The 27645-nt window shown below is 40.1% G+C and overlaps 2 long non-coding RNA genes across 3 annotated transcripts in view; one reads left to right on the top strand and one right to left on the bottom strand.

Moving 5' to 3' along the window:
* The window catches only part of LOC135290631 (uncharacterized), a 51984-nt gene that overhangs the window by 12567 nt on the left and 11772 nt on the right, over positions 1–27645 (top strand). The window contains exons 2-3 of one of the 2 annotated variants that reach the window (XR_010353394.1): positions 4859–5000; positions 14039–14164. This is a non-coding gene — a long non-coding RNA (uncharacterized LOC135290631). Of the gene's footprint in view, positions 1–4858; positions 5001–14038; positions 14165–27645 lie in introns of those variants that run through there. The other variant, XR_010353395.1, reaches the window with a different exon arrangement.
* LOC135290635 (uncharacterized) overlaps positions 24451–27645 on the bottom strand; it is a 38818-nt gene continuing 35623 nt past the window's right edge. Inside the window, exons 2-3 of the long non-coding RNA XR_010353401.1 lie at positions 26666–26860; positions 24451–24596 (exon numbers count right to left, since the gene is read on the bottom strand). This is a non-coding gene — a long non-coding RNA (uncharacterized LOC135290635). The remainder of the gene's footprint in view (positions 24597–26665; positions 26861–27645) is intronic.

The following is a 27645-nucleotide window of genomic DNA, read 5'->3' as shown; positions in this document are numbered from 1 at the left end:
TTGTGTTAACTACAGTTGGCTTTAAATCTTTTTGAAGCATGTTCTTGCCCTCCTAATACCTTCTTTTGCTACTTAGCCTTTGGCTTAATTAGCCCTTAACAGGACAACATTAGAGCTGGGAGTAGGTATTGATTCTTGTATGGTATTTATTTTGGGATTTTTTGTTTTGTTTTTAAGTGTGTATGGGACAAACAACCCAGACCTGGAAAGAAAAAAATAAAGCAGGGCAGGTTTGGAACTTGGTACCCCACTTACAGAAGAGCAGAGAAGTAGGATACAGAGATAGAGAAGGAGCAAAATATGCACTATATAAATTAAATTGAGTTTGGGTTCATACATTCTGTCCTACTGAATGACTTCCAGCCCTAGTAATTGTAATTCATTTCCTTTCTGCAGGGTAGAAATTGCCCAGTAACAGCAAGAGTGAAATTTTTCTACTGTTTCACAAAAGGCCTCTTAAGTGATTTGAAATGACTAGGTCACAGTGTCTGTATTGAAATACTCCAAGTGTCACATTCATTTGTTTGAAACAGAAATTAGAACATCAGACAGCAATTAAATTGGATGAACATTGATCCCTTGACAGACACCCCTTACCTGCTTCACTGCCACAGCTACATACCACTCACAGTTTCATAACCACCCACAAAATTGTTACACAAAATAGGTGGAGAAGGGTCATGCACAAATACTCCTTCAACTGCTGGAGTCCATATTGCAGAAATAATGCTTAAGATCTACTTGCATTTGCTACAGCCATAGAATCTGCATGGAGAACACACACCGGGAATAACGATTTATTATCATTTTTGTTTACAGCCAAAGTAAATGGATCATCTTCCAGTGTGTAAGTGTTGAGTGTTTGCAGTGTGCTGTGGTCAGGAATGTCCCCTTCTTTTTATCAATTTTTAACCCAAAGCTTACACACTGAAGGTTAAATTCAGAACTGAAGTTTGCCTTTCATGTTCTTTGTACCTTTTTTTTTTAAGTTATTAGGCAGAAATTGATGCTTTTCTATTCCTGAAATATAGTTTTTCGCTTTCAAAGAACTAGAACTTTTATCACTTTCCACTGAAATACCTGAAAAGCAAACTAGAAGGAAGAAGTGTTTACCAACCAATGGATGATAAAGATACAAAGAAAGATAGACATTCCTTGAAACTTTTAGGTTATGAGTGGAAGCTCACAGACTGTAGCATCAGGAACTGAAAGAAGTTCCAAAAGGATAGGTAGATTAGTTACCATTTACACTACAAAAAAAATCACTTGATATTATGTACAGTTTGACACAGCATTGAAGAATCAAGATTCAACTGTCCAGTTCCTTCTTTCTTAAAAGCAGGTAACAAAAGAGAAAACAGGAAAAAAATTTAGATGAAACAAAACAATTTTTGTATGTCAGAAGGCACCCAAGTTTGTTCCACTTACTTTCATAATAATGAATCATGAAGAACATAAAAACCCGAGTCCTTTCTGCTCCAGCAGTGTTAAACCCTGAAATGTTTTCTATGACTATGTTCTGTCACTGTTAAATATTGTGAGCATTTGCAGACACACTACCAAGAAATTGCGGAGGAGAGACAACAGTACACTCATGCCAGAAGCAGCCAGGTTAGAAAGTTCTGCCCTGGTTTGTTTTATATTTGGATGACTCACATCCCCAGGGAAACCACATCAATGAGAACACAAAAAAGAGCATACATGCCTATGTAGATGGATAAAGTATAACAACACATGTTGGTCAAAACTTCTGAAGAAGTTTTGGTAAGATAATTTCTATAGGATTAAAATGAAAGTTGCTAAGAGATAAAACTGCTAGGGATTTAGAGGAAACAATCTTTTGGTCTGTCTAAAAGAGTAAGCAGCAAAGGGCAGTGCAGCGGGAGATCCAGTTTCCTCTCCATTAGTGGGGGGAAAGCCCTGAGCCGGTGCTGGTGGGATGCCAGAGGAACAAGGAGTGTGCCCTTGTCCAACAGCACTACCCTTCAGCCCACCTTCCGCCCAGTCCCGGATGTATATTCTCTGCTCACCACAGTAGAAAGAGGTGACTCAATCCCGGACAGCTCCAACAAATTTATTGTAGGACCCTATTTTTATAGGTGAAAACAGGGAAAAGTGGAGTGTCAAAGGAGCAGCAAGACAGCTGCAAAGGAGGGCACCAGGGAGAGAATCCAACTGTTCAGGGAGGGTCCAGGGTATATATATGGATAGGGGTAGGAGGGGTCACAATACAAATGATCCCATGAGAAAGGGAGCAGGAGGAGGGGCAAGGATGGAGTGAAGGAGAACAGTCCAATGGGGAATGAGGGGAGAGCGGCTTCAGGGGAACAACCAATGGGAGACTGGGGTACAGAGAATGTTCTGGATGGGGATGTATACAACCTTGGTCATTTTCATACATATTAGCATAACAGTGGTAGGGTACTGTGGGAAATTGCTACAGCAACTTACCCTAACTTAACAACAGAACCCTCCCATGGCATTCCCATGCCAATTCTCCCACACCCATCACCCACAGGGCAGGGCTTTATGCTAACTTGCCATGGAGCAGGATAATATCAAGGTCCAGCTTATTCAACACCTTTGGTAAAGACTTAGAAGAGGTGGTAAAAAGGGTGGTTTCTAAACAAGCTACTTAACTATTTGTAGTAGGGAAATGCCATGCCATTGGCAAAGAACTCTGTAAAGACTTCACAGAACTACAAAAGTGAGGCCATATGAGCTCCAGTTTGAATACATATAAGACATCTAAGCAGAAATAACCTAACCCAGAGGTAGCAGTCAGGGCAGAGAAAGGAGATCACAGAATCATAGAATGGTGTGGATTGGAAGGAGACCTTTAGTTCCAAACCATCCACTAGACGAGGTTGCTCAGAGCCCCATCCAACCTGGCTAAACACCTTTGATGGAGCATCCACACCTTCCCGGGGCAACCTGTTTGAGTGATTCAGCACCCACACAGTAAAGAACTTTTTCTTCATATCTAATCTAAGTCTACACTTTTTCCATTTGAACCCATTCCCCTTTTGCTTTCACTACCTGCTCTTTTAGAGTAATCTTTCCCCATCTTTTCTACCCATAAGTTCCCTTCAGGTACTGGAAGGCCACAATTAGCCTTCTCTTCTCCTGGCTGAAAAAAACCAGTTCTCTCAGTCTTTCCTTGCAGGAGAGATGCTCCACCCTCCAGCCAGCTTGGTGGCCTTCTCTGTATTTTTCTCCTAACAGCTTCATGTTCTTCCTGTGCTGGGACCCCAGAGCTGGGTGCAGGGTTCCAGGTGGGCTCTCAGCAGAGCAGAGCAGAGGGGCAGAATCCCCTCCCTCCCCTGCTGCCCACGCTGCTTTGGATGCAGTCCAGGACACGTTTGGCTTTCTGGGCTGGGAGTGCCCATGGCTGGGTCATGTCCAGTCTCTCAACCACCAACACCCCCAAGTCCTTCTCCCCAGGGCTGCTCTCCATCTGCTCATCCCCAGCCTGGACTGATACCAGGGGTTGTCCCAACCCACGTGCAGCACCTTGCACTTGGACTTTTAAACCTCATGAGATTCCCATGGGCCTACTTCTCCAGCTTGTTCAAATTCCTCTAGAAGAAATACTGTCCTTCAGGTGAATCAACTGCACTGCTCCACTTGATGTCGTTTGCAAACTTGCTGACAGTGCACATGATCCGTCCATCTATGTCATTGACGGAGAGATAAAATAACACTGGCCCCAGTATGGATCCTTGAGAAGCACCACTCATCACTAAGGCACATTGGGTTTCTGAGCCATTGACCTAATCCTCCTAAAAGTCTACCTGTTGATTCCATCACTCTTCAATTTAGAAAGAAGTGGGGGGGGTGAGTATCATGTCAAAGGCCTTAGAGATGTCCAGCTAAATGACACCTGTAGCTCTTCCCTTACCACTGACATAGTTACTCCACTATAAAAGGCTACTGGGTTGGTCAGGCAGGATCTTCCCTTGTACAGCCCTGTGGGCTGTCTCAGATCACCTCCTCCTTGCAGCAGTTGACTGGACATTATCACACTGCTAGATTTTGCAAGTTCCTTTTTAAGAGAACAAGCCCCATTGCCTTTAAAATACTGCATACAGTTCAGTGCATAAAACTTTACAAAGTGTATCTGATAAATTATTTCAAAGCCCTGTCAGTCAGATGCAAAGTGTTATACATTGAGGAGTTGGAGAAGAAGCAGTTTTTCTGCTCCAAGCTTGATTTAATTTAATAATAAAAACTTCTTTACACATACTACTAGCAAGGTCGTCTTTATAAGTATCCGTGTTATTCCATTGTACTCAATAACTGTAGTGTTTACTCTGAACTGACCAAGTCAAGCTACTTGTTAGAGGTTTGGTGTTTCTCATGTGATATCTCATTATGAAATCAATCCAGAGGACAGTGGATGAGCAATAGCAATTTCCTATGTAGTGTTCCAGCACTGGTGAATTTCTTGATATTACACCTGATGAAATATTAGTCATGTTACTTCATTTTAGCTAACAACGTACAGAAGACTTTCTATACTTCCAAAGTGATAAAAACCAAAATCTGTTACAAAAGAGCTCCACAATGCTCTTTAAGATTTTGGGGGATGCCAAGACAGTTACAGCAACCTCACAAGCAAGTGTTGCTTTACTACCCTCTCTGGAATGGGCATAAGGAACGGGATTCCTTTCTCACCATGCACCTGTTGCAATTTGGAGCAGTTTAATTGACTGAATCTGATTACTTTTGTTTAGTGCATCTCTTGGTCATACCTTTTTATTTATATATTATTTACCATTATTATACCATTACATTCTCTATATAAAGTCTGCTTATTTTAACTCTGTCTATTAAATATTTTTAATATGCCTGACAGATTTCATTCCTTTGAGAAAGGAGCAGTGTTTCCCATCTGAATAAGCATGTACAAGATGTTTAAAAGGTGCTTCCAGCTGAGCAACAGTGAGCACTTCCCATGATGCACGTTTACCCTGCACCAGGCGATGCTCCTAGATGAGGTACAGTGCAGTTCACTCCACCTTCCATAACTTACCTTCATTTTATTTTGTGTTTGTACAGTACAGACTGTGGGAATTAATGCACCATTCCAAGGTTCACATTGCTATGGTAAAGCTAATAGGTTACCTGCAACAGCTGTCACGATAATTAAAAGAGGGAAGAATTTCTTTTCAGTACTGCTTTGTCCAAGTTTGTTTGATCCCCTACAGGTGTCCTCTGAGAACATGTAATTTATCCATTTTTCCCCAACTTTTTTGCTCAACTCAGAGTTGATTCAGCAGGCTTGCTGCCTTGGCTGATAACAAGTCATTGCTCCTGACCTGCAGCAATCTGCAATATGCAGGAAGTGAGTAAAGCAGATGTAAGCTTGCTAAGAACTGTGCTTTTCATCCTCCTGTCTGCTAATCCTACCTGATAAGATCTGCTGTTTCTGAGCACATGCTGCACCATAGTTCCCAGCCTGAAGAAAAATGTATGGGTTCTGTAGTCATAAATTTCATGTAACCATATATGCAAAGGAGAAGCTTGTTGTAGGCACATTTTGAAGAGTGTGCACACACAGAATCATTAGCACAAAATCATATTTTATAAATGTCATAAGAGGAATATGCACTAGCAGTACTTCTGAGCACTTGAAGACTGTGTTGCAAATATTAAACAACTACAGTGTTCTACTGAATTGCTACGCTGGTATCTGTCACACATTCAGTATCACCCTATATATTTGGATATGAAATTTTAATTGGGATCAAAAATTTGGGTTTGTTTTTTGAAAGGCATTATAACTACCAAAAGCCCAGATCTGGTTTGGTATTTTTTTAACAAAACACTGAATTTCACAGTGCTGAAATTCAACAATTGCTCCCGTTGAGAGGTATCTTTTCAGCAAGTATGTCTCTGCCAGCTATGACATGTATTATCATACCCTCTGAAAAATCTGAATTTTGGACCCTTCAAATGGCGTAAACATACAGAAGCTCAAGACTTTTTCAGTATTCACCAGGCCTTTCCAATACCTCACAACCTGTTAAAATTTCATGCAAGATCACGAGGCCATAGATCTAATCTAGACTGGAAATATCCTAAAGTACCCAAAAGGAAAGGTAAAATAATGGCCAAGAATGATGGGGAAAGGAGGGAGCAGCAAAGTAAAATAATGCATGTTACTGACGGCCTTGACTTTATCAGCCTTCCTGTAAGGGCCCTAACTTCTAAACAATTTGGAAAATGCATGGAAGTGCTAAGCATTTCAGGTCCATGCAAACCTGTGTTTTTAAGCTTCTCATTGCACATATGTTAAAAACAAAAGTTCCAGAAACCTTCAAGATTTTAAGAGTCTGAAGAAAACACCACATATTGCTAGATTTATGCTAAAAATAGTGAGAGGTAACAACATCTGTGCTTGCAATTACTGCCAGAGCAGGCAGCTCCAGGGTATCTTTCATATGCCATCAAAGGAGCAAAATGCAACTGCATGGGATAGGTCTCTTAAACAGTGAGGTAGACAAAATACTAGCAATATTAATATCAATGAAGAATCTTTTCACAATTCTGCACAAAAATATTTTAGAGGCCTTTCCAATACTGGCAAAACTTCTGCCAAATTTGACCAGTGAAAAAAGCAAATATGTCTGAATCTGGCTTTGTAAGAAGATAATGTGATACAATATCCAACCCAGAAAAGCTAAATAGCTCACCAAGATCACTGTAAATTCCCATTTTACTGCCTTCACACCACCCTGAGCTCGTGCTAACCCACTGAGCCACCATCCTGCTACCACTTCATGTCTACCATTTTTCTTAAATTACTGAGAAGCTTGACACAGTTCTTGTCTCAGACTTTGAAAACGGCTAAGCAGTCATATGCAAATGAACAAGAGGAAAATTTAAACCAGTCAAGGAGTTTGAGCCCCAAGTGGGCTTTTCCCATCACAGGAAAATCCTATTTAATCACCACTGTAGTTCTTCACACTGCTTTCACAAATATTTTCATATTCGAAGTCAGCAGGGATTTAATTTATTTCTTTAGTTCACTTTATACTCGTATATACATATGCATATACATATACAATGTGTATACAAAATTTGGGTATTCCCTACTGGACATTACCTATATTTGGATATTCTCCATATTAGCTGCTTTCTACATATTAAACAGACCCATCACATTGACCTGGAGGAATAAATCTCTTTTGTTTTACTCTGCTCCACTTTTGCATCATTGTACACTGAGCCTATAAACAAAATGGTAGGCCAGTATTACCACAAGGGCTGATGGACATTTTACAGAACAGTGAGGTTCACAGTCAGTCTTAAATTAAGAAATCAAACTCATCATCAGTTATTTCTGTGTCAAAAGTCAGGTCACTATGACTCCTTTTTATCTTCTTATGTATTAGCAGGAATTAAGTACATTAAGGACATTAGCAAGTCTTGAGGTCCGCGAGATCCTTACCAGCTTTTCCAGCGGAGGTTGTAGACAATTTAAGGAGAAGCTATCTACAGCATACAATAAATGGAAAGTTCTCTTACAGAGAACTGTGATCGGCAAATGCATAAAAGAGCCTGCTTCAACTTCACATTGTTTGCAGATCATGTTGGCTTGGAAGTTTTTTCATTCACTAGGGCTGTAGCATATTTCATGTAAAAGCATGTGCTGCTGTTATCACAGCATTTCCTAAAGCTGAGGTGAGGGTTTCAGTTATGGCACTGATATCACAGTTGGCTGAAGATGCTAATGCATGCCCCTGTGAGATAACTGTGCACTTACAGGGCACACTTTTGGTGTGCAGCAGACTCTTAATTAAGCCCTCTGCCCAGCTGCTCACCAACATAAGAAGAGAGTTCACTTCAGACCATTTGTTTTGTCCATGCTGGGACTGCCGTTCGGAGTGTAGGTTTTGCCTTCACTCAGCAGTCACAGTCATCAGGGAACATTAATCTTTTGTAGACACTAAACACAAATGCTGTACACATGCCTTCCAAAGTATTCATTTGGCTTACAGGCTGGAAAATGCCATTGTATTTAAATCATTGGCACTGAGCTCATACAATCTAGGTATATACTGTCAAATTGGTTTAATTCTTCTCCTGATTGATTTGTGCTTTTTACCTTCATATTAGTTTGCCTACAAGGACATTCTTGAAGGTGAAATAACACCTTTTGGGGTAATCAGTCCAGTACACAAAAGCTTCCAAAGAAGTAAAAACAGAATCTTGAGAAATGGAGAGTGATTCTAAAGATAGATTTATATGTTAATATTTGTCTTAGATATGTTTTGAAATTATTTTTCCACATTATTATTTGATTAGCATGAAACATTTTATGAAGGCACAGAACATAGTTCTGTATAAGTTCTACATAAGCAAAAAACAATAATAGTGTAGGATCTGACAGTTATAATAATTGAAAAAGAGCTGAAGCATTTTCCTCCTGCCTAAGAACACAGAGTAAAGGTAGCTGGGAACACACTGGACTTAAAACCTGGGTTATAATCATAACCCATCATAAAATGAGGTCAGGTAATGAATTAAAGAAGCTTGGTCCTTTGGATACAAATGACCTTAAATACTGTAAAACTTTATTTCAGATTCCAGATTCTCTACTATTTTAAAAGATCATGCTTTAGCTTTCTGTGGTGAAGAATCTGAAATGTGAGAGCAGAAAACCAAGTGGATATCTGGACAAATGTCATGATCTCTATAGTAATCTTCTTGTAAAATAGGGTCGCAGGAACCAAACTTGTGGGAGCATCATTAAATGTCCTGGTGTTAATGCACAGTCAGATGGAACATGCTATGTTATTTTTAATTTCTGCTAGTAAGATTACAGAGCTCAGAGAAGTCTGCTGGCATTTAACAGCATGCCCTGAAAAATACACCTATTGAAATGTTGCTATCTCTTTTTAAAATATCTCTGGTGCCTGCAAAACCAAATACTAAATTGGAATATGCTATCTGCATCCCTGAGAACAATAGAAGGTTTGATGTGTATGAAGCAAGACTGAACAAAGTAATTTTAAATAAATAGAACTTTCAAGACCCACAAAGCATAATTAAGTTTTTTCATGGTGGAAGACAAGATCAGAAAGGCAAACATAGAATACTACCTTATGTAATTTTTAACTCCATTATATTAAAAGATAGGAAGTTTCAAAATACAAAGTTTGTATTTTGAAAGTCCTTATAAAATGCTGTCATATATATGAGAAATTGAATGTGAAAACCTTGTCCCATGAGATTTGCAGTCAACTTTCTCAATAAAATTAATCTGTAGTGTCAACAGATACACTCAAATCTCTCATCAATATGTGAATGCCTGACCCAAGCTCTTGATATTCAAGGTCTTGCAAACTCATTCCACCAGGACAACTGGATGATACATTTGATGTGGTAGCAATCTTATTTATTTTAAAAGAAGCTAGACAGTGTACAATTTTTTCAGGGCACTAGAAGTCCAAAAATAGACAATAGTTTCCTTGTCCAGAGGACAAGTGTTCTTCCAGAGTCTCAAGTGTTTTTCTGTCTGGTATCACACCCAAAGCTTTCAGCTTTTACTCTCTGCTTTCTTCTTCTGTGTGGACTTTTGTTGTGTCTCTTTTGACTGTGCTTGACTCTCTCAGACATAACCAAACACACAGACATGTACACATGACTCCATGTAAGATTCCTTTAATGGTTCCAAATGTATTTGTTCATACCCAAAACCTTGCAAGGGTCCAGATGACTTCCTTCCCCAGCCTCCTCACATGCATGCAGGACCACTAGTGTATCCTGAGCTGGAAGGGACTGACAAGGAACATTGAAGTGACCCTGAGATTAGTTCAGTTGGTTAGAACATGGTGCTAATAACATCAGAGTTGTGGGTTTGATCTCTGTATGGACCATTCACTTCATCTGGACCTGATGATCCTTGTGAGTCCCTTTTAGTTTAGAATATTCTGTGATCAGCCAAGTCCAACTGCTGGCCCTGGACGGCATATCCCAGGAATGTGCTTGAGAGCACATTGTCCAAGTACTTAGTGAGCTCTGTCAGGCTGATGCTGTGGCCACTTCCCTGGGGAGCCTCTTCCAGTGCCCAGTCATCCTCTGGGGAAAGAACCTTTTTCTAATATCCAGCCCAAAGCTCTCCTGACTCAGCTTTATGCCGTTCCCTCAAGTCCTGTCACTGGTCACCAGAGGAAAGAGATATCAGTGCTTGCCTCTCTGCTTCCCATTGTGGTGAAGTTGTAGGCTGCATTGAGGTCTCCCCTCTATCTCCTCTTTCCAGGCTAAAGAAGTCAAGTCCTTATAAGGCTTCCTCTCAATCTCCTTTACCATCTTCAATTGCTGCAGTCTTTTATTTCAGAAAGTAGCTTGATTTTCCTTTCACCTAAGTTCAGAACCATGTTAAGCTCTATAATGTGCCGCAGAGATGTGTGAGAAATGGGGTGAGAGGGAGTACGAGAGAGTAAGACACGCATATCTATGCAAGGTATGCTACAGTGCAGCAAGAAGGGGATGGAGACAGAGCCCTGTCCTGCTCCACACATCAGCTGGGCTTATTTTGCAGTCAACACAGATGTCCACACAGGTAGGTGAAAAATGCACATAGCGCAGGCACACACATTCATCTAAGTTTTCTTCTACGAATTATTTATGAATTACACTGTCCCCTGGAAAAAAGTTCTGGCGTCTGTTTTGCTGTTTTGTATGTAAAGTGTGTTTATCATAATGCAGTCTCATTTGTAGCTTAAGACTTATTGTGGCACCTCTGCTTCCTCTTGCTGTACCATACACTGTTGGCGTGCGTGTGCCCATAGAATTGTGCGTGCTGTCTTAGGTGTGTAAACCTGGTGCAGTCAGGTGGTCAAAGCTGTTAGACACAGGATAAGAGCAGTTTCTAGAAAGCTGCCATAGCAAATACTTATTGGAAATCAAAAAGACTCCTAGACAGCTTTTTTATAGGCTTTGAGTTATTCTTGTTTTGAACATCATTAAGACCTTTGCCTGACCAATAATGTAACTCCAAATCCAGACAAGATCCTGAGTGCAATTGCATAGTTATACAGCATTGCTTTCTATTAATAAAACTTTGTTACAGCAACTAGTTAAATTGAAGCAGCACTTTATGCCCAGATATATTGCACTGTTAATGCTACTGTCTGTCATTTAACCTTCACTTTCATTAAAAAGCTATGTATTTCTTCTCAAAACATTTAACAGAAACAAAGATGAGGTATTATTTGGCTTGTCTAACAAAACAACACAAGTTCTGTAACCTGAGCAACAGTAACACTACCTGAAACTTGTCAAGTGAAGAATCAAAATCCACAGATACATCAGCTTTCTTTAAAGAATATTAAAATTATAGCTTGTATATAACTTATAACTTCACCTTATTACTATTCTCATTCCATAATACTGCCTTTGTTCTATCAATACAGCAGAAAATGGTTAGGAAAACCAAAAGAAAAAAAAAACCTTAACACTGACAGATTTCCTAAGAAAGTCAAGGAAAACAGGATGTAGTCCCTCCACTTGGTACTCCCTATTCCCATGCATGTTGCACATCTTCTTCAGGACAGGATAGGAAGGATGCTGAATTGCTGCAAAACCCCCGTCATCCCTGCAGCTGCCTTCCCATTGCTCCCAGCTCTGACCACGGCCCTGCAACTGCCAGAGTCCCACACAATGTGTGTTACACAGCTCACTGCTTTCTGTGCATAAAGCATCCTACTCAAGAGGTAGGCTGGCAAGCAAATGAATGCCAAGACTGACTTCTGACATGTTCATACTGTTTCTGACATGTCCATGATGTTCATACTTCTATTTAGCATTAAAGGTGGTTAAAGCTGGGCAACAGCGCAGTCCTCACAAAACAAAGCACTGACCTCATTTAGCAATGAGAAAATTAAGCTTCATCTTGTGGGTCATTACTCTTCTTCTTAAAACAGCTGTAGCCTATCAGTGCAATCTTATTTCACCTGTTATGGATTCTTCAGATTCATTATTTTACTTTATAGTGTGTCATTATACACTGAGCTATGTGCCCTGAGATCATAAACCATTGCATTCATAAAAAGCTATTTTTATTTAATGTGTTTATTTCTACCATCAGGAGTAGGAAATTTTCACATCACTACCCATGAGTCACTAGTGATCAGACTATTTTAACACCTATCCAAAACATTACCTCCCTCGAGTTTATTCTTTCCTCCTGCTGATCTTGCTAGCATTGATGGAACTTGCTGTACTAACAAACCTCCAGAGGTTGTTTCCAACCACATCAACCTATCCTAGTCAATAGAGAATCTTTTGCAAATCCTTAGGAAGAACTAGTCAGTGACAAAAAATAAGATGCAGTTTAAAGAGGATTAAATCAGTGAGGTGGGGCATTGAGAACACAGAGGACTCTTTCACAGCCCTCCTGCCTTCTCTTTTCAAATTGAATGATAAATCTTAGAGTGCATAGAGAACACAGGTTATTCAACACCCTGGAAGGTGATTATCTACTGGTAGAGGTCTGTGGGGGCAACACATCGCCATTCACCTGGAGGATGAATCCCATTTACTAGCAAAAGATATCAGCCCTGTTCTTGAAAGGACCACCTGCCAAGGAACCAGCGATATTTACTGAACACAGTGCATCCACCAATGCCTCAGCAACAAGTAAACTCACAGAAGACAGAGCTGCTTGGTTTCTCTTGGTATTCATATAAAGAATAGTACCACGACACTCTCAGCAAGTGTCCGTGCACCTGTGTTGCAAATGCCATGTGTCACCTTGCTGTGTTGTAGGATGAGTGGCCAGTGATATCATTTTGCTTCTCATTTAGGAAGAAATTCTTCAGTGTGGGAGGGATGAAGCACTGGAACAGATTGTACAGAGAAGCAGTGGATGTCCCGTCCCTGGAAGTGTCCAAGACCAGGTTGGATGGGACTTTGTGTAACCTGGTCTTGTGGAAGGTGCCCTTGCCAGTGGCAGGGGAATTGAAATGAGGTGATCTTTAAGGTCCCATCCAGACAATTCTATGATTCTGTGATTCCTCTCTGGAATAAAACTGGGGTTTCTTCTGGTGTGAATTCCACACAGTTCTGTAAAATGTTATCAGGGAAGTCACCAGCTTTAGTGGACATTTTGTATTTAACAGTGGTAAGGTACCAGGAAAGCACCAACAGCCAAGTCAGTGTACCATACAGTAAGGACAATTAATAAACACAGACCTGGATACAACTGTGGTTTTGAGTACATGAAGGTGGTTTTAGCTGTGGCCAATATAAATATATATAAATATTAGGAAACAGAATACAGCTGAAGCACTATCCTTTAATCATCCCAGGAGAATTTTGGAAAAGTCTATGGAACATGCAGGTATCATGTCTGAGTTACATGTAGTTTTGTTAATGCACATGGTGCGTTCCCCTCCTCCCTCTGTGGATATCTTTCTTGCCAGACAAATACAGCTCACTGGCCATTAAGAATAATTGAGTTTTCCTGCAAGACAAGGGCAATGGTGTAGGTTCAAGTTTGTCAGATGTTTGATGCCAGGGCTTACATAATGCTTATTTTTCAGTATGTTTATCAGAACTCTTGTTACCAGTGGATAACATGGGATCAGTAAAAATGAGACAGAACCTTCCATGATCAAATGTAGCCAAAATAAAGCCTCAGAATCTTGTTTTTAATCAGGCATTACCTATCCACTACTGCATCCACAAATAACTATGAAGTAATTCCTGTAATTTAAGTGTCTGAGTACTTTGCCTGCAGGGGCAATCACATACTTAAATGTCTTGTGCTTGTCAAACTTCTACAATTCCTGATACCCACAAATGCAGCTGAAAAAAAAGGAGACCATTGTTTAAAATCTGCCCCTTAAAGTATATGTCCTCAATAGAAGATAACATCTGTTCATTACATGTGCCACTGTCAGACAAACATAGAGGTTACAGACATATCTGTACCCATTTCTGCAGGTTGAGGCAGAATATGAACCCTTGAAATACTGCCCTGCTTCTGCAATTATTTTTTTCTTTCTTTTACTGTTAAAAACAGTTTTAGCTACAGACTGTCTACATCTGAAAGGATTTGACACAGTGTTTGAAGAGGATCTGAAGGAATCAGATTCAGTTTTTTCTGAAGGAAAAGACAGACTTTTGCTACTCAGCATTTGCTCAGGCCTTGCTGAAGCTGTGAAACTGTTCACTGAGCATTTCTCTTTTCTCCTTCTAAATAAATATTATTTGGCCAAACAGCTTGCAAAATGTGTTTGAATTGAACAATGGCTAAGCAAGAGCATGGGATCCCAGCTCACTGATCCTCTTGGATCCTTTCCAAATCAGGCTCTGAATTGTCTTGGCCTTCCTTATTCCAGATCCTTTTCTTCAATTAAACACTATGTAACTAGAAGAGAAATTGGAGTGAAGCAGGAGATGACCAGCAGCATGTGCCCAGAAATGGGTAAAGCTAGTGTCCAGAAGAGCAGCAGCCCTGAATACTGGCTTGAGAAGTACCCCAAGATATGACAGAACTCTCATAAGGGCCCAAGGATGAAGCTAATGCTGGTAGAAATGCAGCTAACACTGGTGGGTAAGTGAGAACAGCTGTAGGAGGAAAGAAAATCACCCAGTTCTGCAAAACACACTGTATACCAAGTAAACTTAAATTTCAAACAAAAGTGCCCATACCATGATGTATTCATGTGACTACCTGGTTCTCCAAGGGCTTGTGTGAAGAAGCCTGCCAGTAGTAGCCCCAGGAACTCCCACACCACCATGATAATTGCTTCCAGATGTTGCTAAAGTGTTATAAGGGATTACACATCCAATGGTGCCTACTATATGGTCTGCACAGCATTTTTGGTATCAGCAAAGTAAAGACGAGGCCATTGGAGATTCAAGAATTCTGGCAATTGCATATTTGATGTATAATTTGAAAATTACCCTAATTATAATTAATTACATTAATTAACAGAGTGAAAGAGTAATGAGCCCAGAGAGAAAGAGGTGAGAACACAGCTGCCTTCTACAGGTTTTATTTATTTTATTTACTGGTTTCTGCAAAGTAGATAGAGGAGAAAAATAGGGTCTTTTTTCCCATGTGTGACCTGTGGAGATGGGTTTACTAAATCCTGTGTGATCAGATGAAAATATTCATTTTATACATGGGACATAGAAATATTTCCAGTTAATGTCAGGATGAACATGTTTTGGAATTTATACTAGGTTTTGCAGGAGACTAGATATACAGTATTGGTGCAATAAAACCTAGAATAGAATGGATTTCAAATTATTTCAGGGTGGAAGTGTTAACTAATTTTGAATTTGGTGTGACTATCATATGATGAAATAAAATACACTCTGAAAAATAACTTTTAGGAAAACAATGAGTAATAAGGAGCAGTTGTGGGAATTTTACAGCCTGATAGTGAAATGGTTTCCATGTACTTCAGAGAGCTGAAAAAGGAGATGAAACAAGAAATCTGTCAGTTCTAAACATGTCAGATAAGTAACAGAAGCAGAAACAGTCAGTTTATCAGCATGTCACAAACAGATGTGATTGCAGAGAATACCATCAAATGAGGTTTCCCGGTCCAGTTTTGTGTTGTGGTGGGTGACCCAGCCAAACAACAGTGGGATCCCATTGGGTGGTCCAGTCCATGGCTGCAAGCAAATCTAGCACACCAGCAGGGAAAAAAGTCCTACATCCCAACGTAAGCAGTGAAATTAATACCATGCAGTGCAGATTTGCTAGCTGCCAGGTGACATACAGAGCCAAAGAGCACAAATCTTTTTGCCATCTTCAGACAAACCTGATTTTGGGCTGCCCATAATAGTCCCTGCCTACCCCAGATTGCACAGGGACGTTCCCTTGGGCCTCCCAGCTCACCTCTGCAGGTCCTACTGAGAGGCTTACTTTGCATGAGGCTGTGGCAGTGCTCAGAGTGGAGGAGATGGCAGGGACAGAAGTTAAGTGTGACCGAGTGCCATTAGCACACTAAACCTGTCCCACCCAGCTGCTCACGGACAGAGAGCTATATCACCCTGTCCCCGAGCAAAACTGACTTGTTCAGGGACAGAGAACTATATCACCCTGTCCCTGAGCAAAGCTGACTTGTTCAGCTCTGAACAGAAAGCTGAGCTGGCCTTGTGGGTTTTCAGGCTGTGGGGGACTACTGGAGAACTAGATGCGTGCTTGGGTTCACACCCAGCCTCTTTTTACAGTCTCCTAAAGTGGAAACCGGATGTAAACAGGGGGAAAAAAAATCAAGATGAAGTGGAAAGATTGAAGGGAATGGGAGACTCAAACTTTATTTTGATTGCTAATATATGCACCTTCAGTCCTCAAAGACACCCATTGCACCTTTTTTCTGAAATAAGAGAGGAGGGTGAAAGCGTTCAGACCTGCTAGTGAAACACTGATTATAGGTAACTGCAGTTGAACTGTACGAACTGATGCTGTATAAACTGGCTGAATGCAGCACCCAATAACATTAGTAGGCGGGAGATGTGATTTCCTCCTTCACGACAGTAGATACATGACTGTTGGGGTTTAGCAAGATACAGCCTCAAACAAAACTGTGCACAAGATTAAGAGACAGTGAGAGAGAATGGTGGAAAAGGCGGCGGGTGGAGACTCCAAAAGTTCCTGAGACACAAGCAGGAATTCTATTTTCAAGAGAAAATCAAGAACATTCATAAACATCAACCACAGTGGGAGAGAAAGCCTCTTGGAAACTGGGGAAATGCAGCTTTACAGACAATCTAGCTCATGGGAGAAATTAGGACACAAGACACGTGAACAGCAACTGCTGAGAGAAAAAAATCTCTTAGGAAGTGTAGTTTGAAATTACTTGAAATATATCATTACACTTTCAATAGATGTAAGTGAAGCATTTTAATTATGAATCACTCATTCAGAACTTTTTGCCCTACAGTAACATTTTTTTCCAATTTTTCATAGAATCATAGAACTGTCTGTGTTGACCTTAAAAGTCATCTAGTTCCAATTCCCCTGCTGAAGTTAGGGACACCGTTCACTGGACCAGGTGAAAAATGACCTGTCATTCAGGACACCACCCAGTCTGACGTTGAACGCTTCCAGGGATGGGCCATCTGCAGCTTCTCTAGGCAAACTGTTCACCTCACCGCCTTCAAAGTAAAGAACTTTTTCCTAATACCTAACTGAAAGCTACCCTCCTTCAACTTAAGGCCATTCCCCCTTATCCTGTCACTATATCCTCTTGTAAAAAGTCCCTCTCTATGTTTCCTCTAGGCTCCTTTCAGAAATTAGAAGGCCTCAATTACATCACCCTGAAGACTTCTTTCTTCCAGGCTGAACAATCCCAACTCTCTCAGTCTTTCCTCATAGGAGAGGTTCTCCAGCCCTCTAATCAACTCGATGTTCCTCCTCTGGACTTGCTCCAGCTCCATGTCCTCCCTGTGCTGGGACCCCAGAGCTGGGTGCAGGGTTCCAGGTGGGCTCTCAGCAGAGCAGAGCAGAGGGGCAGAATCCCCTCCCTCCCCTGCTGCCCACGCTGCTTTGGATGCAGCCCAGGACACGTTTGGCTTTCTGGGCTGGGAGTGCCCATGGCTGGGTCATGCCCAGTCTCTCAGCCACCAGCAGACCCAAGTCCTTCTCCCCAGGGCTGCTCTCCATCTGTCCCAGCCTGGACTGATACCAGGGTTTGCCCCCAGTCAGGTGCAGCAGCCTGCACTTAGTCTTGTTAAACCTCATGAGATTCACTTAGGTCCACTGCTTAAGCCTTTCCAAGTCCCTCTGGATGGCATCCCATCCTTCAGGTGTGACTGCACCACTAATGTGCAGCTGCAGATTTGCTGAGGGTGCACTTGATCACCTTTGTTTTGTATGGAAATTCAATCCTGCTTCATACAAGAGAGAAATTTTGATTTTGACTGTGCTTTATGCAGGCTTTATGTCCAAATTTGTTAACAGTGCCCTCAGAGGGGAATCTAGCAGTATGACTTATATGGGTATTCCAGCAGAAAGGAAAGAAGAGCCCTGAGAGAGGACTAAGGAGTTAACAGTTGGGATGCAGGCGTATAGCAGGGCTCCCTTATCCAGGAAGAGTGCCCTCTTAAAGAAATATTTAGATTTTAAATGTTAGGCATTTTTCAATGAGATTTGAGCTACTATTTATCTTTGGTTAAGTGGGAGAGGAAAGCTGGCAGCTGCATGCCAGGTGGCACAGAGGGAGAGGGGGCCACAGTTCTCCCAGACCCTGGGGTACTCCCTGTCTCAAGGCTGCTGTCATAAGAAGCACTGTGGAGTTAAATGTTTTGCAAGATGAGCAGCTGGAGGAGAAGTAGAAAGAGTACTTGGGATAGATAGGCATCAACACATTTAGGGCTGTATATATGGCAGGGAAGATTTTATGAGAGCAGGATGAATAAGAACTTGCAAGCAGGCATTGTTATGCTGAAAGGGGAAAGTAACATACGTATTCCTAATACATCTGCTTACACCTCTTTGAAGCAAGCTCACAAACAAAGGTAATTCTCACATTATTCTATCAAAAGCTGGCCTGAATACAGGCTGCCTGAACTTTGTATGGTATGGAAGTCCTATGGCTCTCTGCCGGAACTGAATCCCAGCAGCCATATGTACCAGTCTGACACTGAAATATCTGGCTCTGAAAGGGATATTTGTGGGATGCCTGTGTATAAGTATTGCTGTTTGCTTGTATGTAGCATGTTTGAGAACTCCACAAACCCAAGTGACTAAAACTGTCAGACTATTAATATGCCCTTTCAAAGAAAGGTATGCAACTCTGGGACTCCTGAGGCTACACATCACAAACCACACAGCACAACACTAATTTAGCCTTTTTATTATAATTTAGTTTCACATGTCCTTCCCCAGCTGGGTAAGTGAATTCCAAAATAGAATTTTCCAGAAAAACCACTGGAATTAACTTTCATCACTACTTTTATGAAGTACCTGGGTCACTGATATTGCAAACTGTGAAAAACAACACCTTGCATGATGTGTGACTGAATACCTTCTCCGATAATCATTCAGGTTAATTTCGTGATTGATGTCCTGCATTTCACCTAGCCTCTTGAATGAGCAAGTCACATAGCTTTTCTACTGGAAGAGCATCCATATCTAAGTGATAAGGAGGGGAGGTGGATATGAAGGGAAAAAGATTACAGAACAGTTTGTTGCTGCTGCAACAAGATTGAATATTGAATAGTGAAAATTGCTTGTCTTCTAACTTCAGGGTTTTTTTCTTTTTTCTGTACAAAAGACAACAAAGTCAGAAGCACTCATTGTGAGGCGTTCTAGAGAGAGACAGTAAGTGATCAAGAATGAAAGAGTCAAGGGAACAGACAGTGACAGAAAACATATTGAGCAGTATAGAAATACTTAGACATATGCAGAGTGTCTTCTTCTATAGAAATGTAACTAATTTGGTAATCAACTGAGATTTTATAATGCATTGTCTTAAAACAGGGCCCTGGGTCAAACATAAGCACTGATGTCCTGTCTGGCAAGTAGGTGGGAATTTTTTCCCCTTTGTGAGACTTGGAAAGACACCAGTAGCCTCAGTGATACTGATCTCTTAACACTACTGGGTAAAGCATTCCCCTGCTTCAGTCTGGCCATGAATGCATAATTGCCCAGTCAGCCCAATGTCATCACTTCCCACATCTTACAGCTTTGTCATCACAAAGTCTAGATCTTTGTGCTCTGTCAACTAACACAACTGCGGAAAAAAAGGAAGATTATTTTTACTACAATATTTAGAAACACGTGTTTCCTCTTGTTTAACTTTCAGCATATGCCAGCATAATTACATAAGGCTGCATCAGCTGTGTAATGTGACATGAAGTTGCATAAGACAGAATCCCTCATGCAATGTGCTGTATAATCCAGGAAATATGAAGAACTTTAGTCAGGAAAACAAGTAATTCTCAAGCAGAACATTTAATCCAAAACAGCCTATACATCATTTTCAATAAAACTGTCATTCCCTCCTCACATGGTCTATTCCAGCAAAATAATAACTACTACAACCAGTAGCTTTTTCCCCAGTCATGATCTGGACTTCACTCTGTTGCTCACACTGAGTAATTCTCCTGATTCACAGGACAACATCCCCAAATCTAATACTATATTGGACTAGTGGATCTCAGCAGTATAGTAGTAACGTGTTATTTGTCATCCCAAATATTCTTTTGATTTTATATCCAGGACCATTGCCATGGTGTGGATAAATAGGCCACTCAGCTTGTGTTGAATTCTGGGACTTTGTGCCCTTCCTCATATTTAATGCAGGGACTAGATTTTATTTTATATTGCAATACCACAAAAGTTATTAATTCTATGTTATGCATTTTGCTAGAATTCAACAAATTACATTTTCCAACCCTACAGAAAAAGGATGCAGTTACATTTTGGCATGAGAAGTTGTTTGTCAGATCCATGACTATTTTTCCTCCTTTAGAACTAGATACACGAAACAACTCCAGAGCTAAAGTGATACTGACAATCTTTACATTTATCACTTATTTTCCTTCTCTAAAATCTAACAAGTTCCAGCAATGAATGTTTACCATTTAATCATGTTTTCTATTCAAGAGCAGCAGAGAAATTACTGTTCTTTTTCATGTAGTAAAGACCATAGCTGGCACATCCAGTCCTGATTTTTTTTTTCCCAAGGAGAATATAATTCTTCTCCTTGCCAAGTGGGAATATTTTCTTTTGCACCATGCCAGAAATGGATAGAAAACTTCTTCCATATGAAAATGTCTTTCTCCTCTCATTGCCATTTCTCAAGTGGAACAGCCACATAATTTCAAATCTCCTCATTAAGCAGCACTCTCTCCACAAAACATGCAATTGTTTGGAAACCATTTTACAAGCTGAAAATTTCATACTCAGCTACCCTTGAAGTTTGCTTCATCAGTGTGTTGCCCTTTTTTTCTACTTAAAAAGCAAGCTATTTCAGTCTACAAAGTTGTTTTATTTTACATTGCTTGACACTGAAGAGTTCAGGTTGCAGAAATCTGTATGGCTCAGGCATACAGATGGGCAGGTCAGATGGGCTGGTCCTGCATCTTGTCATGTCAGCTTTCATTAACAGCTTGTGTGATGCAGTACTACTCAGTGTTTGTCAGTTTCCAAAAAAAAAATGAGCACAGGAGGAATGTAACAGACAGTCTGGACAGGACCAGAGCTCAAAATGATCCCAAGAAACAGGTGAGGTCAATCAAAATCAATGTGGAAAAACTCAGCAATGAGAACTGCAAGGGCCTACAGTTAAAGAAATGAAATGCACAAACTTGAAACATGTAATAATGGTTGGTCATCAGTGTAATGATAAAGGATCTGGAGTTATGGAGGTTTAAAATTAAATGTGATATCTTTAAATACTACATTTCTTATTTTTCTACTACAAGTAGCCAGCTCAGCACACTTCTTAGAACCATGTAACTGTTGGTCATCAGCTGGTATGAGTGTCCACTGTAACAACTACCAGGAGAAAAATAGGCTTAAGTTAGAGCATGGGAGAGTAGAAAAAGTGCTGATAGTGAAGCACAGTGACAAAGATTGCTATAGTAAATGGTTTTCTTTGAAAAAATTAATTATCTGATGTTACACATCAATTTGCACGATCCCTGGAGGGTTTTTTCCTAGCCTTGCACTTTTATGCTTCAGATTTGAGTCCTCCTGCTAGGGAAATTTATTTCGGTGTGAGCTGCAATTTGAAGGGCATGCCTTGGCAAAACCAGTGGTTCACAAGTGAGGCTCAGAGACTGTGGTGTAGAGCCCTGTGGCTTCTCTCTTTACTTAGCATGCGAGGGAACTTCATTTTCCGCTATTTGGAAACTGAAGTCTCTCCAGCTATTACAGTGTGATCCCCTACCTCCTGCATATTAATGGGACCTGGTCTAAGAAGAATTGCTAAAATTGAAGTGATCTATTAGGAAATCAAGACTTAAAAATAACTGAACAAGATCCTGCAATATCAGCTATGATAGCAGCTCTCAGTGGCTTCACTAGCCTGAAGCATGACCTTGGTTCACGCTCCTGCCTGGCAACACTGTTCACTAAATGCAAGGTGCTGCACCCATTCCTCTGAGCCATTCATTCCTGAACAATTACCATGTTGTAGGAACACATACAGGAGCAGCTAGCAAGGAATAGCTGGCACACTGTGAACGCATACTTTAATTTACTTTGCAGTGGCACAATTGCTCCCACTTCTAATCCCATGGTGTATATATATATATATATATATATATATATATATATATATGTATACATATATATATACACACACATATATATTTAAGGGATAAAGAAGGATCAAATGCTCTTGAAATGCACTTGCCCAGAGAACCTGTGAATGTCCCATCCCTGGCAGTGTTTAAGGCCAGGTTGGATGGAGCTCTGAGCAACCTGGTCCAGTCAAAATGTCCCTGTCCGTGGCTGGCAGGTGGAATGAAACAATATTTAAGGTCCCTTCCAACCCAACCCATTCTGTGATTCTGTGATGCGATATAAGAACAAGTGATATTAATTAACCTTATACTTGGAGTTGTTAATGGAATTTGCTCCTTTTGATGATCTGAACTGAGAGTTCTGACACAGAAGTTCCTAGGCATAAATAAATACCCCCAAATTGAGTATTTAATTGCTAAGGTTTATCCCCTAATAAGCAAAGGAACTATCATTTTCAAAAATATTTGAAAATATAAAAATCAGTAAAAATAAAATCCTCTGACAGGTGAAGCAATCACAGTTCTGACACAGAATTTAAAATATTCATTTTTATTTCTAGACATTTTCCTCATCACATGAACAGCATTCTTATGAATGAAACACTGAGTGTTTCAATTTTTTGAAATAATTTTACTGTGTCAAATTCTTTCCTCTTTTCCTACCTTACGCACACAATTGGTTTTTCTTCCTCTATGGAAACCTAGCACTTCTTAGAGCAGAATATTTTTTTCCAAAAGGAAGTGTTGTAGCCTAGTTGTGGTGCAAATCCACATTGGTTCATTTGGTTCATTCCAAGGCATGTAATGCTGCATCCCTGTCCTCACCAGTATGTCGCATACTGGTTCTGCTTTCAGAGGAGGTTTGTAGGAGAGCCCTTGGCAGCATGGGCCCAGATACTGGAGGTCCCCAGGCACTTCCCACAGGCACCCTGAGCAATCACAGCACTCAGAGGCAGGACAGTATCTTCCCACTGCCCACCACTCACCATGGAATGTGCACTCTCTCTGCCTTGAGGACCCTCCTTGGTTACAGCACCAACTGCAATGCTTCACAGGAGTGTGAGGGATGACATATTCTGGAAGCACTCATGCCACCAGGAATAAAAGGGCTACATGGATCTAACTCACAGATGTGACTTATCTCTGATAGCTGTGAACCACTTGACCAATCTTCCTTCAGACAGACTCTTTTAATTGTTTAAGGCCCAAATAAAGAGCCATGAAATTTTTTGCTGATGACAGACTTTTATCTGTTTCAGAAATTCTCAGATAAACCTAGACATATATAGCAAGAAAGCAGAGACTGAAACTCCTCCTTCCTCTGAGTAGCACAATGTAGTTACACAGCACGGCAGCGTACTGGGACACAGCTCTGGGCTTACTCATTTGAATCTCAGTATCCCACAGAAGAAGGGAAAGACAAATGCAAGGGGAAATTAATTCCAACAAGTAAAAGATACACAAGATGGTTCATTACTTTTGGAAAGGTCCTGGTCATTACATTATTCCTCATTGGTATGGCAGTGGACATTTCCTGAGACTATCTTTTCTTTGGACTCATCTGAAAAGGTATCACTGTTTATGATGGCTGGAATGAGGAAACTAAAAGTAAATAGTTGGGTATATTTGGCATCATGGACCAGGCACAAACCTAAGGGTGTGAACACATTCACAGTATTCAGGGAGATGTAGGATAATACAGACAACAAATAATTTGGATCAGAAAATATTCACTGCCAAATAATGAACACAAACACACAATACCTCCCATTTCTTCTGTGAATTGAAGGTCATTTTGCATTTCATCCATTTCCTAGGAAACATGGCTCCTTAGGACTCTCAGGGGTCTTAAAGACCCCAAGGCAGCATTCTGGATTTCAAAGGCCAAAGTAAAGGATTAATATGCAGACACAACCTACGTTCCAATTTCATCCCATTGCTACTCATCCCATGGCTGTTTTAAGAATCATTTACACTGTATCACTTTCCAGATCAAAAACTGATTGTTTTAAAAAAAGAACCAGAGTCTCTTTTGTGGGCACCATCACAAAAGACAGAACACTTTAATTTTGATGAAAGCCAAAATGTTTAGCATGAGCTTTTTCAAGAATCTGCTCTCCTGAGACTTCCAAGAAGAGATTAAAAGCAAAAAAAAAAACCAAAAAAACAGTATTAACAAAATTTTTGAACCTTAAAGATGCTTGTTTACTCCAGTCACTTGCAGCCTGCAATATATCTGGTAATGCAGCAAATCCCAAATTTTCCTGATGCCAAGAAATCCCACATACAAACCACGGCTGTGCCACAGACAGGCAATGCAATCCTGGGTGTCTCTCTGTCCCTCTCAGCCTCATTTTCCTTGTCTGTGAAATGAAAGCAGTGATCAGAGTTTAGTAATGTGAGTAGGATTACATAACATGTTGTTCATGTAAGACTGAAAGTTTCTTAATATCATTATTAATTTATATTTTATTATTCTTGTTCACTTTTGGAAGGTTTACCTAGAGCTATTGCAATACAGCAGATAGCCATGGGGAGTTCAGAGAGAAAGAGAGTCAGTAAGCAAGCATGTTTGAGTGCAGTCAGAATGAGTGCAGACAAGAGTAAAAAAGAATTTGGGAGTGTAAGAAGGGCAATTTCCAGGACAGGTTAACAGAGCAAGATGTATAGATTATACTATTCCATTTTCAAGTGAAAATGTAAATCATTAACAGAAATAGAGAAAGGGGACTCTGCCTCAGAGTTCCGAGCCAATTTGAAATTAATATTTCTGCCAGACTTACCTTACAAACAAGTTATTTGTTTTCAGTAGCTCTAAGAATAGGTTTCTAGGTAAAAATGACAGAAATAAGTATTGAGTGTAAAATTAGAGAATGCAGTTTAAATTTTCTGAATATGAATGCAGCCTAGGAGCTGAAAGCACAGCGTAATGTGACAACAATCTCCTATGATGTTGCTGACCAGTCATCTCTTGAATTTCCAAGAAGAGAGTAATGTTTTCAGGAAACTAATTAATCAGAGGGAGAAGGAAAGGGGCATAAAAGAGCAATCTAATTGAGAACCAGAGCTCTCTGTTATCCATTAATCATTGCAGGAAGTTCTGATTCACCTCTTAGCTGCTTAATGTGAACTGATTACTTGAAAATATAAACCTATGTTGTGCTCAGTTTGGACCTCTTCTAAAAACCTGGTGGAAACTGCATATATTTTAACACTGCCAAATAATTTCTGATAAAGGACAAAGCAGTTGCTTTCCCTCTAATTTTGTAGTGATGGATCACTTGTAGACAATGCATAACCTCCAAGTTTTACATCAGGCTCATTTTTGAAGAAAGATGAATTCAGAGGTGTTCCATGTTTGCAAAACAAATACAAAAAAAAAAAGAAAAATGAGTTTATAAAAAAAGTTACTAACATTTTATAACACATAAGTCCTTCACTCCTTCTACCATAGATTTAAGCCATCACCAGGGCAAGATGGAAAAACATAAAGTTAATCTGCAACTGGTAAAGAAATTAAAGTAAGGAACCCTTTACTTTCCAGTCCAGTGCTGCATGCAGCACTGCCTGTGCTTGTAAAATAATGTGTAAATTTCTCTACCTTGCAGCAAAGGAAAATAAGTTAACTGATTCTTGTCTGCTGTTACCAGAATGTTACCACAATCTGCTTTGCTTTTTGCTTTTTTTTTTTTGTTTGTTTGTTTGTTGGTTTGTGTGTTCTTTGTTTGTTGGTTGGTTGGTGGTTTTTTTTTTGGTATTTGGGTTTTTTGGGTTCTTTATGCTATGAATGGGGAGCACAAACATTAATTACTGTGAATAAACAAAATAATTGTATCCAGAAACACTGACCTTTTTAGCACTACCCTTTCAGTTTTAACTCAGAATAGTGGTATGACCTGTTTTCTCCATGGACCCACCCAACTTGCCACCTGACTGAGTCTGCAAGAGAGCTGAATCCATGGGAGAAACATCCCACGGAGTACAATCCCAGTCTAAAGGATCAGGTGGCCTGGCTTGTTGTAACAATGTTCCTACTCTTCCTTACTCAACACTCTTTCATCCTATGCCAAAACAGTGCGAGTCTGAATGCTCCAATGCTCTTTTTGAGGGGCTTGTGCAACTTCCAGCTGAAGATACTGGGCTTTATGGGTTTGGAATGCTGCTCAAGATTAAGCCAGTCTTGTGGCCTCTGCCAGAGTTGTGTATAGTAAATTAGGTGTAGGTTATTTTTGCTTCTGCCACTGATCTTGTATGTATAATAGTTTAATACTGAACAGTATAACAGTTTAATAATAAAAAGCTGCACCATAGAAAAATCAGGTGTTTCTATTGTTAGAGCTCAAGAAATGGGTATCTGCTTCTGGAGGCTCAATGCAGGAAGATCCAGGCCTGGGTTTTGTTCAGAATCAAACATCCTCTTTAGATCATTTACCTTCTTCAGAAGGATAGGTCCCTTGCTGACTGTTCTTCCTGGGCTAAAATCAACTCTTCTGAACTGTTTCCATATGAGGGAGGCTTTCCACTCATCCCACAGTAGATATTCTCCAGAGCAACTTTCTTCATCAGACCTTTATCTCCCAAATCACATTCAAGTATCATTTCCACAGCTGGTTTCTTTGGTCTTTTACTAGGAGAAAGAGACCAGAAAGCAGCACCTCATATCAGTAAATGCTCATAAACAATCTCAGCGTGGAGAGTTGGAGTTATAACATGATGTACTGCTAACAACATGTTCATTAGCTTAGGAAGATTAAGCTGTTTTTCTGACTCCTAAGGGCAGTCCTGGCGAGTTGTAGAGTCCATGACAACAGAGAAACAAAACAGCTGAAGAGGAACTTGGACTGACTGATGTTATTCAGGACAAAACTGAGAAAATCACCATGTAGTGATCATTTTCCACTGTAAAACTTTTCTTAAAGGGCAGGCAGCTACATACTCCACCATTCCAGACTCTCTTTACCTGATCCTATAAATTAATTAAAATAATATTGGTCCTGTTCAAGCAGAAAGAAACATAGTAATCAAAGGGGAAGATAAGTATGGAAAGAAGAAAAAATATGTAGACTTATGATATCTTTGATCACTGGACCCATGTTTTGTTTTGTTTTCCAAGTTCAGGGATTCGGCAAGAAAGAAGGTTTTAAGTTGAAGCAAAAAAACTTGGTTTTGGGGATGTTTCCTAAGCTTGACAACATAACATTTCTAGATGGAAGGTACAAAGTAAGGAAATCTCAAATTTGCTAAAATCTCTACCCATCTGGAAACCACTATACCCTGCACAGTAATGAGCACATTTGCAAAGGCACAAACATAAACTATTTTATTATTCCTACTTGAAATTAATAATGATGCATATTTTCCAAGGACTTTGAACTTAAGTTTTCATGTGATTCAACTAAATATATATATATA

The sequence above is a fragment of the Passer domesticus genome, chromosome Z (genome assembly GCF_036417665.1).
Source record: "Passer domesticus isolate bPasDom1 chromosome Z, bPasDom1.hap1, whole genome shotgun sequence".
Classification (NCBI taxonomy): domain Eukaryota; kingdom Metazoa; phylum Chordata; class Aves; order Passeriformes; family Passeridae; genus Passer; species Passer domesticus.
This window is presented reverse-complemented; position numbering and strand designations above follow the sequence as displayed.